Genomic DNA, 17,327 nt, shown 5'->3' on the forward strand with positions numbered 1-17,327 from the left:
TGCATATGTGAAGGTATATTTTTTTAATAATTGGTCATTAGCCAAATCTATCCCGAGAAATTGTCTCGTAGGCTTGACATAGCTGTATACCCGCAGATTATTGCTCACGTTAACACAGCAGTATTGGGCAGCAGTGACAGCTACAGTCTCTATTTTATTTTTCTCATCAAAATAAAAACACTGGAGTGAAAAAGTAAGGTAGAAACTGTAAGCAATCTGTTCTAGAGCAAGTTTCATTGTTAGCTCATATGGCTATCGAGACCAAGAGAGCAGACACATTATTTTGTGGGTCTACAAATTATGCTAAAAATACCCAGAACATGAGTACATACAACCACTGGATGGCAAGGCATCACTTATTAGGCTAACATGAGTAACGCTATAATTAGCAGACTGATACTATTACTCACTCCTTTGTCCCATGTGGAAGCATCCAAAGGTTATTATTAGCTAAAACTAAACAAAAAACTACATGTGGAAAAACATTTCAGTAACTAAAGTAAAAATAAAAACCTTAAGAATTAAATGAATTAATCAAAACTCACTGAAACAATTTTGTGAACATGGAATATGTTATTATAATTTATTCATTTCTGTACAGAAATTGGTATATAAATTTGCTAGTGTGGTCAGAATGTTATTACAGCTTGCCTCTGTGTCAACTGCTTTCAAACATATCTCAGTTTTTATACTTGATTTTCCTCAATCTGACATTTGCCTTCCGTAACATAATAATTACAAAGACTAAAAATAAGTCTGAAAACTAATAAAAATTTAACTAAAACTGAACATTTTCAGATGTAAAAACAAAACTGAAAATTAAGATAAAAGTGAAACATAAATGAAAACCTATAATATAATAAATGATATAATAATCTGGCAAACCGTCAGACGTCTCAGGAGGGGAAAGCGGTGCTCTACCTGCACTGTGTATAGTGCTGGCGGAGCGCTGCTGACGTCGACTGAGAAAATTGTCAGGCGGTGGAAGGAATACTTCGAGGACCTCCTTAATCCCACTGACACGTCTTCCGAGGAGGAAGCAGAGTCTGGGGATGAGGGGAATGACCCGCCAATTTCCAGGGGCGAGGTCACTGAGGCAGTTAAACAACTCCTTGGTGGCAGAGCCCCTGGTGTTGATGAGGTCCGCCCCGAGTTCCTGAAGGCTCTGGACGTTGTAGGGCTGTCCTGGTTGACACGCCTCTGCAATGTTGCGTGGAGATCAGGGGCAGTACCTGTGGACTGGCAGACCGGGGTGGTGGTCCCCATCTTTAAGAAAGGGGACCGGAGGGTGTGTTCCAACTACAGGGGGATCACACTCCTCAGCCTCCCTGGGAAAGTCTATGCCAGGGTGCTGGAAAGGAGAGTTCGTCCGTTAGTCGAACCTCGGATACAGGAGGAACAATGCGGTTTCCGTCCTGGTCGCGGAACACTGGACCAGCTCTTTATCCTCTCCAGGATACTTGAGGGTGCATGGGAGTTTGCCCAACCAGTCTACATGTGTTTTGTGGACTTGGAGAAGGCATTCGACCGTGTCCCTCGGGGTGTCCTGTGGGAGGTGTTGCGGGAATATGGGGTGTCTGGCCCATTGCTACGGGCCATTCGATCCCTATACAACCATTGCAAGAGCTTGGTTCGCATTGCCGGCAATAAGTCGGACTCGTTCCCGGTGGGTGATGGGCTCCGCCAGGGCTGCCCTTTGTCACCGGTTCTGTTCATAATTTTTATGGACAGGATTTCTAGGCGCAGCCAAGTGGCGGAGGGCTTTCGCTTTGGTGGCCTCAGAATCTCATCTCTGATTTTTGCAGATGATGTGGTTCTGTTGGCTTCATCGGGTGAGGGCCTCCAGCTCGCACTGGAACGGTTCGCAGCCGAGTGTGAAGCAGCGGGAATGAGGATCAGCACCTCCAAATCTGAGGCCATGGTTCTCAGCCGGAAAAGGGTGGAGTGCCCACTCCGGGTCGGGGATGAGTTCCTGCCCCAAGTGGAGGAGTTCAAGTATCTCGGGGTCTTGTTCGCGAGTGATGGGAGAAGGGAGCCGGAGATCGACAGACGGATTGGGGCTGCAGCTGCAGTAATGCGGACGCTGCACCGGTCCGTCGTGGTGAAGAGGGAGCTGAGTGTAAAAGCGAAGCTCTCAATTTACCGGTCGGTCTACGTCCCTACCCTCACCTATGGCCACAAGCTGTGGGTAGTGACCGAAAGAACGAGATCGCGGATACAAGCGGCAGAAATGAGCTTCCTCCGAAGGGTGGCTGGCCTCTCCCTTAGAGATAGGGTGAGAAGCTCGGCCATCCGGGAGGGGCTCAGAGTAGAGCAGCTGCTGCTCCACATCGAAAGGAGCCAGCTGAGGTGGTTCGGGCATCTGACAAGGGTGCCCCCTGGGCGCCTCCTGGGTGAGGTGTTCCAGGCATGTCCCACCGGGAGGAGGCCCCGGGGCAGACCCAGGACACGCTGGAGAGATTATATCTCTCGGCTGGCCTGGGAACGCCTTGGTATTCCCCCGGATAAGCTGGAGGAGGTGGCTGGGGAGAGGGAGGTCTGGGCCTCTTTGCTTAGGCTGCTGCCCCCGCGACCCGGCCCCGGACAAAGCGGATGAGGATGGATGGATGGATGGATAATCTGGTCCAGATGAATGTTCTCACCATCTTGGTGTTTTCAAACGAACGTGGGAGGCTAGTGGCAGAGCTGAATGTGAAACCACACTTCCTTGGCTCACCAATGAGCAAAATTGACAAAAAACAAATTACTGTTTCGTTTAGTATGAACTGAAAGCAACTGAGTCCATAAACTCATAGGACAAGTGTTTACAGAGCTAAAACCAGAGGGACATTTTTTAATAGGATCATAAGTGTCTTTGGTAGCCATGTTGGTTTCATGTTTCAGACATGGAAGATATGTCCAACTCTAATGCTTTACATCAGGGATGCCAAATTTTCAATTCATTTTAAATTGTGGACCAACCAATTTTTTATTTTTCTGTCAGTGTACAGACGTGTATCTAAACTATGGATGTTCCTGATGACTAATTTTTTAGTCGATTCACTGTGTAAAAAAATGTGACTAAATGCATCATTATAAATGATTCACGCTGTTTGAAATTTCTGAAGTCAGGTCAGGCAGGGAGAGCAGCAAGGAAGCCCAAACCTCCCTCTCACCACCTCCTCCAGCTTTTCTCAGGAAACATCAAGTCTTTTCCAGGCCGGCCGATAGATTTAATCTCTCCAGTCTGGCCTGCCAGAACATTTTACCAAGGAGCCTTAGCTGTCTCTTTTCCCACATGACTGAACTCCTCACCCTATCGCTAAAGGAGAGTCCATCAACCTTTAAGAGAAACCTGATTTCCGCCACTTGTATCGCTAAGTCGTTCTCATAGTATTAACATAATGATTAGACCAAGATTAACAAATTTGACGTTTCTCAACAATGATGCGCCATCTGGTGGCAGATGGCTGCATAACATTTAGGACACAATAATTTACCAGCACTGGGCATGAAATAACATTTTAACAATTAGATTAGATGACTAGTAAGTCTGATACCGACTAGTGGCAACAGCAACGATTAGTGAGATGTTTAGTAAGAAGTGCAATATTAACAATATTTTCTATTTCAAACTTTACAGAAATGGTTCTGGCAGCTGATCACCCAGACTCACCAGAGTGTATGTATAAAACATAATTTTGATTAATTGATTATCTTTCTTTCCAACACTGTGAACCCTCTATAAAAACTAGAAATTTCTATATTAGATATTGAAAAACAGGAACTGCTCTGTCATTAATTGTTTATATATTACTTAACTAGTTTGATTTTATATGAATGGGAATGGGGGACGTCTTGATCAGAAGGAAAAGCTTTAAAACATATGAAAATATGTTTAAAAGTTCAAAATCTATGCCTCCCTATACATTTTCCAAAGCCTTCCAGTGGGCTGGACTGCAGTCTTTGCCAGGCCAATTCTGGGCCCCAGGCCTTATGTCTGACATCCCTGCTGTGTATGAACATGCTACTTTAAATTACAGTAATAAAGCATGAATAAAATGTGCCTTTCTCGTCAAAGTTAGCATGCTGAGCAGGTAAACAGGATTAGTCTGGGATAGCATTGCAATTACACAAGCGCTAGCAAATGGATGGGTAATGCTAAGTGGCAGCATGTGTGACCATCTCTCTTAAAATACCCAGTTTTAGTCACAGCCTTTAAACACGATATTATGTAAGTAGCTATCATGCTAAGACTCTCAGATGACACAACAGTTGCCTGAGTCAGAAACTTGGAGGAGGCCAACTGCTGTTATTTTTAGCTAATGTTTTAGCTCAGTTAGCTAGCTTAACTTGACATAATTTTCTTTGTTTTTATCACTGTTGCGTTTAGTTTTTTCTCCATTGTCTCACATTACAAGTCTTTTGTTATGGGCCTGTCGTACCTTTACTTTTACATTGTTGCTTTTATTATTGATTTTAGTATTTTTATTCTTTACCCTGCTGCTGCAACACGCAGTGTTTGAATTTTATCTGACAAAAGCGATAGCCATTAGCAAGAAATTTGTTCTTGGAAATTATTAAGAACTTCAGGCATATCAATACTGTGCAAGTAGAGAAAGCCTGGTGAACCATTCAAGTAACTGAGTGCGGATTTGTCATCTCTCAGTTTACAACACAAATGCTGGTTCGTGAATATTAGAAAAATCAGCAGCCCAGTAATAATAATTTATATTTCCTGTCAGGCCTTTAAATATTAGTCAGGTTGGTTTCCTGTGAACTGATCTAGTGTATTTACTGTAGATGACTGGTGTGAGATGGTTGTCTGAGATAAATCCTTTTTCTCAAGAAAGCTTAAAACCTTTTGCATGTGGTGGCTTTTTTTTCCACACGTAGCTGCACAGACGCTCACATGTGCGCAGGCACGTGTACACAAACACACACACGCACACACATATGCAGTATACGTGCATCTGTGTTCCAGATGGGTCAGCACTCCTCTAGTGAATCATACAACCTCTATGACTTAACCATTGCACAAAGACAGTAGTAAGGAGCACATTTTCCATATTACCACCTCCTCCCCTTTGCTTCTTTCCTTCCCACCACTATCTGTGTTTTAGTTTTGCTCTCTAATGTTTGCTCCCCTCTATCTGCCTGACTGTTTAATACTTTCTTTGTCTTCCTCCCTATCTTTCTCTGGTTTCTATTAGTCTCCTCAGTGTTTTTTTTCTATCCCACTGTGCGCTGTGTTTATCTTTCCAGTGATGTGTCATCCTTTTACTTCAACAGCCAAAACTTTTGGGTACTTTATTTCTAATTTGTCCTTTTCCCCCCTCACTGATGTTAAGACAATTTTCATTTACTGTAATCCCCTTCTCTTGTCTGAAGTTGGAGCCAAGGTGTGGGAGCATCAGTAAACATATACCCTGTTAGTGCAAAAAGGGAAGAAAATGCACGTATTAGTGTGTTTAAATGTAACTTTTTTGAAACAGTAATAAGCACATTAATTCCTATTTGCATGCAAAGGTTGTTGTTTTACATGACGGATCAGGAAATGTCCTTAACCCTCTCAAGCATTCTTTCAGTAGATCTCATGCGGGACAGCTGAGCAATTTTCAATATCTGCAAAAAGACATTTTTAAGGAGAACCTAGTCGTCCCAAAATCTGAGCACAGATGAGCTTTTTGTGCTCAGATTGTGATCTTAGTGTTCTTAGAAAGTACAGGCCCTTTTGTTCTTTCTTGATGACCCTCCATGAGCTGATGGAATGAGAAATCGTCTATTACCCTCAGGAAAATGAAGCTTCTGTAGGCCACAACATGTTCTCCTCAACTGAGAAAGACAGTCCTCATATTGTAGTGGTCAAAGTCTGCCAGCGCCAATACAAAGCATCTTCCAGGTAGGATGTTCATCTGTTGGGTAGCATCTGGTGATATACAGACAGAAGCTACAATGTCCGTTGTAAACTCCCTGGAGTTATGAAGGGATCTGGACCTTATCATCTGAATTTTCAATGAAGTATAGCAGTGACTGGCAACAACAGTAACACAGTACACCAAGGTTAACTTACATACTTGAGACCAGTTATTGGCCGATGTTAGCTGTTTGCATTGGCATTTATAGCAGTTGATAAAATGGTTAGCAGCATGTTTGTAATACATACAATAATCTGTACTGGTTTTAAAAACTCTGTATCTGTCAGGCTCTGCCATATATATTTACACTGCCTAGTAGAAATTTTCTATATGCTCATTTTGTTGTTGTTTCTCGTTTTTGTTTTGATTTCTTTAAAGTTTTGCTTTTCCAGCCAGCCGCTGATGTGTCATCTTTTGTGTGAGCTATGTTTAAACCAAAATTCCACCAGTTCTTGATGTCCACCGGGATTTTCCAGCTGTATGAAGTATTCCCATTGGTGATCCAACAGAAAATTACTTTATCAACCAGGTAATTTAAATGAATCATTCTTCTAGCCTTGGGAGGATATTCTGTATAGAAACTGTTGCACATTTGTTTATATACTACATTTCATTACATGTAAACTCAATGGGCATTGCGTAAGAAATCAGCTTGCCTTGATTTTATCATACTCGTGTAAAGAAAGTGAATAGGCATTTTTTCCAAAACTTGTTTCCAAAACAAGACACATACACCATCTGCACAGGTGTATGTGTCTCTATGTGAACAAAGAGAATTAAAGAGGCCATCACAATACCTGCACAGATATGTGCACTGTTGATGGCAAAGCTGGGTTTAGATGCAAAAGTCTGGACATTGATATGATTTTTGTCTGGTATTTGGACATTTTACATGTAAAATAAATCTAATAAAGTTATTAGATTGCATAAACATGCATATGTAGTATTGATCTTGAAAGTGTCAGATATGGGATAGTGTTCTTAGATCAGACATTAGAAGAGCCATCTGTGTAATGTTTTGCTCGTGTTTAGTCTGCTGCAGCAAATGAGTGTGAGATATCTGTAATGAGAAACCCCATGCACATGAATGTTATAGGAAATGGGATTTGTTCCAGACAGAATATCATTATGAATATCTATAATTTCAACTGTGAACAGGTAACATTTGACTGATGATACCTGACTAGGAAGAATTATATCACAGCAATGTGCAAAATCCATCTAGTCCATTTTAAAAATGTTAACAGCTTGCACAGACTCCAACCTTTGATTTCCTGTTACGACAGACATTGTTCACACAGAGATCGAGTCATAATGTCACTAAGAAGACTCCTTTCTTAAGCCCTCTTTGCTTTTTCAGTGTAAGGCATAATGTTTAAAACAGAAGAATCTGTGTCTATCGCCTGTTCCACCATGTTGGCTTTAGTTCTCGCAGGGACCGTGATTTTGCTCCGTAAAAATGTGCTACCTTAAATCTGGACTGAAAATGCACTCCCATTTTGTCTCTACCTTTCACAGAAAACTTTGAACAGGCAGTGTGGAAAAAAAAGTAGAAGATGGGGCCAACCCCTGAGGCCTTCAGGCTGGGAGGACTGAGCGGCCTCATAGCCACGTTTCAGCTAAACGTTTGTAAGGCATTTTTAAAAGCTGATCCTTCCTTAACAGTAACTGAGTCACCTAAATCAGGTTTGTTTGTTTTTTTCATTTTCCTTCTTCCTGCCCTGGCATGCAGTGTGTGTATGAAAACAGCAGTCCAGGAGGTGGAGCTAAAGTCTTCATATTTTATTATTTGTTTTGTTTTTTTTATTAGGAGACAAATTAGTTTTGTCATATTATTCACAAAGTGGATTTGGTAGTTAGTGACGCCCTGTGAAGAGACTGTTACAAGGTCTGCTTCCTTTAAAGGAAAGGGTTAGACATAGAGCACGTCCTCTAGAGACCTGGTAGGGATTGAGCTTGTTGCTCAAGGACACTTCAGCAGGGAGTGTGCTTATCCTCAGAAAGTCATGAACTGTGGACAGAGGACAACTTGTTGTTCATTACACCACCTGTTGCAAACACCTCCTGGACTTTTTCACACAAAAAATTGTTTCTGTGTTTTTCCTGTGTACTTTTCAACTCATCCTCTCACTACTCCTCTCCTCTCCTCTCGTGCCACACTGCCCTCTTGCCAGGAAATGAGGTGATTGATTCAGTTTCAAAACCTGCCGCAAAACAAAGGCAACTGCTGCACATATGCTTCCTGTGTAAAATGCACAGGGGATAAAGTTCAGGCCCTGTATGACTCAGTTGTCCTCCAGCGAACACCCACATCCACCAGTGGACTTTCAATTACAGTGCTCCCTTAAAATAAGCCCCCCCCCCCCCCCCAAACAACCCAAACATGTACACACATGCACGTACGACACACACCAACCTTTCACCTTTTACTCAATTACCCACAGCTCATCTCTTACACTTATTGCTGGTACTTGTTGCACAACTGTTAACTGTGGTTAACGTGCAAGCTCGAACACACACAATGTACAGAACATAGCGCATGCGTGTTTGTGTGTGTGTGTGTGCACGCTGTGGAGCTCGCTCGGGGACAGAGGGGAAGCAATAACTGAATACTCCCTCCTTGGCAACAGCTGTTTTCCTGTCAACACTGCTGTATCTGTGCATCAGTGTATGAGCGTCTAACTGACCATTCTGCCAAACTGTTTTTCCATTCAGGAAATGGTGGAGTGTCATTCCTCTATCATCCTCCACCACCCCTCCGGTGAATTTTAACACAAGCTGAGAGCTATCTACCTCTCTTATTCATGTGTTTTCCCCCTACTGCTTCTCTTTTTATTCCTCTGATGTCTTTGTGTAGCTGTCATTGGGGTAATGAAGAGCCGGTGAGGGAGGAGGAAAAGGAAACATAATATGACAGTAAAAGCAGAAGGTAGGAGTGCAGATTAGTAAGAGAGTGAGGAAACAGGAGAAAGGTTAGAACTGAGAAAAGAAATCCTTCTCTTTTTTAAAAAAAAAATCTCTGTAACTGGGCAGTGAGTGGGAATTTAAATGGGATGTTGTAGAACAAAGATCAAGGATGCTAAAAATTTCAGAGCCTGCAATGCTTATCCCATCTTATATAATGATATCATCATAAGCGAATGCGCAATCGGCTCTTTGGATCGATTTATAGATCCACCTTGGGAGCTCAAATGTGTCCAGTCATGTTCGCTGTAATTTAATCATAGATTATGGGATATGTTGTTGTGAAAAGCCGATGTTATGGCATTACCTAAAAGAGTCCAAAGTAGAAGATTTCTTAGATGAGACCATGAGCAGGAAGATGAGTAGGTCAGGAAAATCACTGGGAATGACTCTTTGGGGTGTTTGTGCAGTAGGCTTTTCATTTCTTTCTCAGGAACAACATTTCTCGGGAGCGCAGGGATAGACAGATGGACCAAATGATTAATACTGAAACCCTGAGTCTAACGGTCACATAAATAAACATTGAGATTCTGAGGAACATAAACATGTCTGAGGGAGAAAAAAAGACCAAAAGCTTCCTCTTTTCTAACTGATTTCATGTCATATAGATAAGCAAATATATTCATTTTACAGTTAGTGGTTACTACTACAAGTAGAATGTGGCGAATACCGCAGTTAAAACAACTACGACCATAGTGTTGAAAAAAATGCAAGAAAAGCAGTTGTAGCCACTTCCTAAAAAGAATTTGATGTGTATGTTCTCATTTTCTGACTGTTGACTGAAGCCTCGGGTTTCAGTGCTTGAATCCTATATGCCGGGGGTGGCACCAGGCGGTCACTGTGTCAAAAAAATGGCACTGCACAGTCCTTGTTTAACAGGTGCAGCAGTGTTTCAGGCACAGACATGGCGGAGACTACTGACAGTGAGGCAGACATCAGGACAGATTCAGAGAGAGGTTGGTATTAATGTCCAAAGCTGTTATCTTAAGCTGCGTTTGACCCAGTCTGCAGATGAGTCTGTGCAGGCGATGATCACATTTAAGGGAAGTAGAAAAATCAAATGCTAATAGCGATCCTGTGAGCTGGCAATGATAATATATACAAAGACATAGGGGAAAGGCTTAATGAAGGAAAGAAGTTGTGCACAAGCATTTGAGAATTGAGTAAATAAAGTGATAAATTTGAATAATTCTGCCTCGAAGGTGATCAGATATCATTCGCTATTCGCAACTCAAGTGGTATGGCAGTGAGTAATATACAAAACAAACTACAGATAAGCTTAGGACTAAAGCAGAGGCCGAGAATGAAAAGCAAAACTAACCCTCCGCCCCACGCTGAAACAGTCACGTGCACAAGAGCCAGTAACGCTACAGCAGGCCCAGGGACTGATTAGAGGGAGACGGCGTCCAGAGGCTTCGGCTTGTGAAACTGAAGGTGGGGTCTAGCAGAGAAAGGAAAACGGGAGTCACACCATTCTGCCACGGTGTGACTCACACATCACACACGGGGTTAAAGGTAAGATTGGGATATTTACTGAACTGTGAAAAGGGAAAGGTAACACGAGCTCTCGTAAACAGAAACTCAGAGTAATCATTACCCATCTCTGGGTTTCAAAACATGCAGAGCCACAAAAAAGACAAGCACCATCATAAAGGGTAACCGCACGTTCTGAAAAACATGCTGTTGCTGCAAATAATGTGTCTGATATTTAACTTAAGAAGAGGCAGGGGTCCTTCTCTCCTGTGCGAGGAAGAAGTCGAAGAGGAAGACAAGGGAACTATCTGTGGCATTCAACCCCTCCAGACCTGCTGGGCTGGTTTCTGGGTCATTAAAATTCCTCCTCTCCTCACTTCTCCTCTCCGAAGCCACAGTTTGTGCCCCAAGCGACAAGTTGGCTCATGTCCACCTGCTCGGCCTTGCCTTCCTCTCCTCTACCTCTCTCTTTCTCTCTCTCTGTTATCTCACTGCTGCAGACCACACTGCTTTGTCTGTGAGTCAGGAAGACGTTTCTCCAGAAATTTTCTTTGGCTTTCTCTCTGGCTGTCTCGTGCTTCCGTCTCTGTCACTCTTTCTCCCCTTGCTTTTTCTTTTCCGTACCCCGACGTGATCGCAACAAATCCACCTAGACGGCACAGATCTAGAAAGTCATCCCTCATCTTTGTCTTCTTTCGCTTCCTTCCAAATTCCCCCCTCGTTACCTCACCTTTCTCTCTTCGGTGCCTGCTCCCTCTCTCTCCAGCGAAGCGTGTAAGGCGGTATTCTCTGGAGTGTCACTTCTGCTCAAATCTGAGATGATGAAGCAAACAAAGTAAACGCCAGACCTGCCCAGACTCCTTACCACTAGTGTAAGTATCCCCTGCAACAACAACCGCCACAAAAACAGCCATGACCTGACTAAAATATGTCATGGTAACTTGAGCTTCCCAGCACTTCCAAATGTCACCTACACGGGAAAGAACATGACGACAACAAGTCTTGCAGAAACAGCGATGGCTCGACTAGAGAGGCTTTACGTGATTAAATTAAATTGGAAAACATTCTGTGTGTCTGACGCTGACTGAGGACTGCTGTTTATCTGTCATAAAACAGGCTCGTTGTCCCTGCATACCAAGTGCAGATACCAAAGTAGCTATGCTTTTTAATCCAAGTTATATGGGTTGCCATATATGAGATACTTTGTTGTAGTTGCCTTCAAGCTATTTGAAGTTTCCATATAGAGAACTAAACAGCATATAAGCGGATGTCTTAATTTTGAATGCTTGCGACAGTATGGATCTATATACTCGGTCATACTTTTTTTATCCTCTTGCATGTAAGGAAGCAAATGCAAGGCATCCTTGTATACAAGGCTGCAAAGACTATTTAGATTAACTTTTAGATTAAGCGTGATCTTAAAAGTTGAGATAGTGTCTGTCTCCCGAATTCAAACTGAAAACTGGGTCAACAGAACAGAGGCCTAGAGGCTGACAGCACTGCCTTTAAATACTCTAGGAACCACAAGTCCAAGAGCAAAGTGCTCTAATGGGGTGATATGATACGATCAGGTCGTTAAGATAAGATGCGGCCTGATTATTCAAGACCTTGTATGTGATTAGCAGGAATTTAAATTTGATTCTGGATTTAACAGGGAGCTGATGAAGAGAAGTCAGTATGGGAGAAATATATTGATTTTTTTCTAGTCCTTGTCATTGATCTCCCTGCACTAGTTTGGGATCACCTGAAGGCTTTTCGGGGTGTTTTAAGACATCCTGATAATAGTGAATTACAATAATCCAGTCTAGAAGTAATAAATGCATCAACTAGTTTTTCAGCGTCATATGTGCGAGTGTGTGTCTTTTATCACGTCTTCCTCCAATCATAACAAACCGGTGGTGGCAGATTTCTGCCCCTCCCCTGCCAGAGTTGTCTTCCTGTTAAAAGGGAGTTTTTCCTTCCCATCATTGCCAAGTGCTTGCTCATAGTTGGTTATCTAATTGTTGTTGGTTTCTCTGTAATTTTGTAGGGTGTTTATTTTACAATATAAAATAGCTTGGAGTGACTGTTGTTGTGATTTGGCGCTATATAAATAAAACTGAATTGAAATGAATTGATGGGTGCATCACTATGAACACTGTTTCCATTTACTTGTTTCCTGTAAATAGACACATTTTCAGAAACAGAATCCATCACGATTAGCATGTCCCTCAACAGATTTTTGGTAAGCTTTTTCAGCTGCTTCTCTATTCACAGTGTGTCACCACAGCCAGTAACTGCACATGTTTATTTTGGCAGACTTCTTATACACCACATGCTATTCCTGATGCAACACCTAAGGGATTTGTGTCCCCTCCTGGGATCAAGCTGGGGATCTTTTTGCTTGTTAGGTGAAGGTGTAAACTGCTACACTGTGGAGCTACTACCCTACACTGTATTTTACATGCCTTTAATCATTTAAGGAAGTTTCAGAGGAGAATAATTTCCTTCACAGTCAAACAGTAATTATTTTCTCTGGCTCTAGTGTAGCCGCTCCAAGTCTGACTCAAAAATAACCCTGATAATGCCACAATGACGTTGTTTGTATTATCAGGGTCTGGAGTTTATGAGTGAGCTCATTCAGTCATCACAACAGACACTCTGTGTTTCACCAAATAGTGAGCAAGCAAATGGGAATCGTCATTAACTGACACAAAATTCAGTTTTGTATCTACAAGATACATATACATTATTTCATGAATGTACCAACCAAAACCTGTGAAACAACCCAACTGGAAAGATATTTATAAATCTTATAAAGTTTGTATCTGTCTTGTGTGAAACTTGAATGAAAAGCATACACGAGTGAAAACAGATATAAGTGAATATAAATGAAACTTGTGTGTTTTGGATACTTACTAAAACAATATATGAAAGTAATGAGAAAGTGGCCACTTTCATGAGTAAATCACATAAGCCTTATATGATTCACTATATGAAGTAGGCCACATCTGATGCAAGTCTTTTGTAAGTTTTTTCTATTTCTTTTCCATATGGGAAAGTGGATCCTGAAATGCAATGTAAACCACCTGGTGGAAATTTCGGAGATAAAAGAAAACTATATGGACAAAAGTACTGGGTTACCTACAGCTTATCAGCCATGGAAACCCATGCAGTGAACCTCCCAGCATACAGTTTATGAGCTGATGTTAATGCCAGAGGAGCTTTGAAACGCTGCAGTTACAGAGTCAGCAGTGTTGGGCATATATGTGCCTCAGCACTCGCTTACATTTGATACAGCACCACCCTCAAATTCAGTAAGAGCTTTAGAGCGACCCATCCTTTCACAAATGTTTGTAAAGGCAGACTGCAAGGTGGGGTGTTTACCTGTGCCAATGAGACTGAAGATATTTGCCCATGTGGTGTATGTGAGCTATCTTTGAGTCAGCTGCTGGAATTTCTGTCATTTTTAAAAATCCGTCTCTTCTTGCCGACTTCCATTTATGAAATACTAAGAAGTCCAGCAGTTGAGGGAGAATAGCATTTATCACTTGCCACCTGTGTTAACTGAAAATAGTTATAATTGTAATGACTCACTTTCCGTGCCAGTCCTTTTGTGATATGATGGCACTTTGACCAGCAAGCCAAAGACCGAAACGTTCAATAAAGCTCTGCTTTATAACAATATGTGGACTCGACAAGTCGGCAAGGTGTTGGCCTCAGGCAACAAATCACATTTGTTGTCATTACACTTTCTCTCTCTCTCTCTCTCTTTTTTAAATAAATGTATTTATTTAATAACACAAGGCACCTCAGTTTTCAGTCAAATGCGGAGTAAAATAGGGTTTGACCTTTAACCTGGGGGTGGAGCAATGCTTTCAAGAACCAAATCCACATGGGACACAGTGCTAGCTAGTGCTAAAAAAAATCTGTTTGCATGTACATGCATATCTGAAGAAGGGTTGTTGATTGTTTTGTATGCATCTGGGCAACTTTTCTAAGGTGAATAATGGTTAACCAATGCCTCTAAACTCTGGTCCTTGAGACTGATTGTTTAAGGCTTTCAGGTTTTTGCTATACCCAGCTGATCATTTAAATCGAGTGTGTTGGAGCAGAGATTGAGGTCTCATTTTGAGAGCATTGACTGGTGGGATGTATAACCAATCAAACCACACACTAATAGGAACTTGCACTTCACTTACAGGAAATTGGAACAAAAGGTTTTATGGGAGGAAGACATGCCATTGGACAGTTGCAGATCAGGGGTCAGTTAAGGACCACGTATGATATGTGAAGGTAGGAAATAGTGTGTGCATGCAAATTATGATGTGCGTACACGTGTGTGTGTGTGTGCTATTCGCTTGGAGAGAGCTTTGTGAAGGGAGATGTAAGGTACCAAGATGCAACGGTGCTGCAAAAGTCAGATGACAGAAATGTGATCTCCGCGTGTGATGTATGACGTTCCACAGATTCAGATACACAGAAACATGTGCGATTGGACCTACGTGCTAACCCACGGGCATGAACACACACAGTTATTTGACTGATATTTGACTTATATGAAAATTAACTTGATACTTATTAAAAGAAAAAAAGGATAAACAGCTTTTTAACTCCTGTACACACAGAAAACTGTGACATTTTGGTACCCTTATAGGACATTGTTGCCCTGAGAAAGTGAACCAATTCCTGCTGAGTGGGGGTGGGTGGGGGACTAATTTATCGATTAGTCCCCAAAAAGTAGGTGAAAATATTTTTTTTTCTCCCAAAAAAAAAATTCACCCATAGAGGGCTAAGTAAAATTGAATGTGTGACTGATCGCTGTATTTTTTATGGCAGTCACATTGCTTTCTAACATTGTGTATCTATCACTAAACTATTCTCTAACTGCCAAAGAAAAAAATGTTCCTTCCTTCCTTACTTGAGTGTTCTTTATGTGTAATCATAAAAGCTGCCCACCACTCTACACTTTGATGAATGGCACACTGTTTTTTTGGGAAATAACCTAAGACCTGCTGACCCACACATTACCACACACACAGTACTCCCTCCTGGGCTAATCTCCTACACTGCTCCCCGACCCTCCAGCTCCGTCCCCGGGAGCCAGAGCCTTTGATCAACACACATTGTCAAAGAGCACTAGGTGACCTGTGTGTGTGTGTGTGTGTGTGTGTGTGTGTGTGTGTGTGTGTGTGTGTGTGTGTGTGTGTGTGTGTGTTCATGCGTGCGTGCATCTGTTTGAGGGAGAAATACTTCAGACCGGTGGGGCTGGGAGGTCCTAACCTGAAGTGCTGGATATTGTTCCGCTACTTCCTGCCCTTAAGCCTTGACCCGGAGAACCCGAGCCGAAGGGCCTTTTGTTTGACTGACCCTGAACCTCTCCTGTGCTCCTCCCTGAACAGCTCACGTCCTCCTTCTTTCTTCTTGTCTTCTCTACCCCCTCTCTCTCTCTCCTTGAACCTCAAACGTACACTAATGCCAAACTCTTGGAATCGATCATCAAAGAGACCACCAGAGCACCCTCATACAAACACACACATACATTCCTGTTATGTTGCCATAGCAGCAGAGAGCCCTGATAGCCTGGTGCTTTGAACCTGTGTGCGAGTAGGTCATTCTCACCTTTAGGGGTCTGCTGAGACAGATTGGATATGACACTGAGAAAGGTTAATGTATGGTTAGAAGCCTCAAATGTCTAAGGAGAAGATATCATGTATTATACACTGTCACGATCAGCACTGAGAGAATAGACACAGCGATGTGGGAAAAACACATGGACACATTAGCATGGCAACCACCTGCCATTTCACTGAGTCCGTGTTGACCAGATCTGAGGCAGATTGAGCCACCATGCAAGCAAAAATGAAGTCTTTTGTTATCCTGTGGAGAGCCTACAGCTCATTGACGTAAGAAAGGTAATACATTCATGGTGATAGACTTGCATGCGTAGAGGAATTGTAAGCACAAGACGCACACGCATAAAAACATTAAAGCTACACAGCAAATTCAAAAGTGTTACATTTTTTGGTGTTAATAGTCTCCTTGCAAAAGTAGAGTTAATTTTACTCTAAGTAGAGTCACATTCTTTTAATGTAACTCTGAGGTGTAAAATGATAGTAGTTAAAATCGAGTGTTAAAAATGAGTGTTTCTCTGTCAAATCTGGAGGTGTTACAATGGAAACATTAACTCTTGACCTCTTAACTCTGAACTCCTAGAGGGGCTATGACACCAACAGAGTAAATTCACAGACTCCGCCCCCAGCACGGCTCCAATCGAAGCTGAAGTGAAGCCGTTTCAGAACATTTTGCTCTACATATTTGAGTTGTTTGCCATGCTTGGTAAGTCATTTTTTCAAACATTGTTTCAATTATTATTATGAGCTTTTACTTCTGTGGCTCTTTGGAGTTGAGACAAAGCTGTGTGAAAGGCATTAGCCATGTTGCTCGCTGATAGCATAATATTCTGTTTTAGCTAGCTGAAAGGTATTGTTTGCGGGCAAATACCACAGCCTTGGAAAAAAAGCTTGCATGTGAATTTTCAGTCAAACTTTTGGTCAAATACACCTAAAACAATGTCTAGAATGTGAAATGTTGGTATAATGGTGCTACTTGAAGCCTGAAAACGATCGCCCATAAAAAAAAACGAGCAAACAGCAATAACTGACGTCCTGACTCGATTCTACGTTAGCATAGATCCCTTCAGAGATTTGTGCACACGGTTTAGGTAAAAATGAAAAAGGTTGAGGTTTTACATTTAGTTCAGTATTACCTGTTGCCTGTGTCTTTGTCTTTTGGGAAAATACTTTACACAAGTAATGGCTCAAAGAGGATTCCTTTTTTTTACTGTGCTGCAATTGTTTACTGGATTATTTGTGCCGTTAATTAGTGTCAACTAATTTTTATTCAATCTCCACACAGGATATGCTTGTGAAGATGGAATATGGGGGAGAGCAGAAGTGCGTTGAAGTTCCACAAAGTGATGAATGAAGGACATGCATATTGTATTGAAGAAAT

At 42.0% G+C, this 17,327-nt stretch overlaps 1 long non-coding RNA gene across 1 annotated transcript; it reads left to right on the forward strand.

Annotated features, from left to right (window-relative positions):
* The first annotated feature begins 3,484 nt into the window (after positions 1-3,484).
* On the forward strand, positions 3,485-7,625 carry LOC309688054. Its single transcript, XR_014270947.1, has 5 exons — positions 3,485-3,526; positions 3,623-3,661; positions 5,775-5,881; positions 6,276-6,426; positions 7,416-7,625. It is a non-coding gene; the product is annotated as an uncharacterized lncRNA (long non-coding RNA).
* The last annotated feature ends 9,702 nt before the right edge of the window (positions 7,626-17,327 follow it).

The sequence above is a fragment of the Aulonocara stuartgranti genome, assembly GCF_965226115.1.
Source record: "Aulonocara stuartgranti genome assembly, chromosome: 14".
In the NCBI taxonomy this organism is placed as follows: Eukaryota; Metazoa; Chordata; class Actinopteri; order Cichliformes; family Cichlidae; genus Aulonocara; species Aulonocara stuartgranti.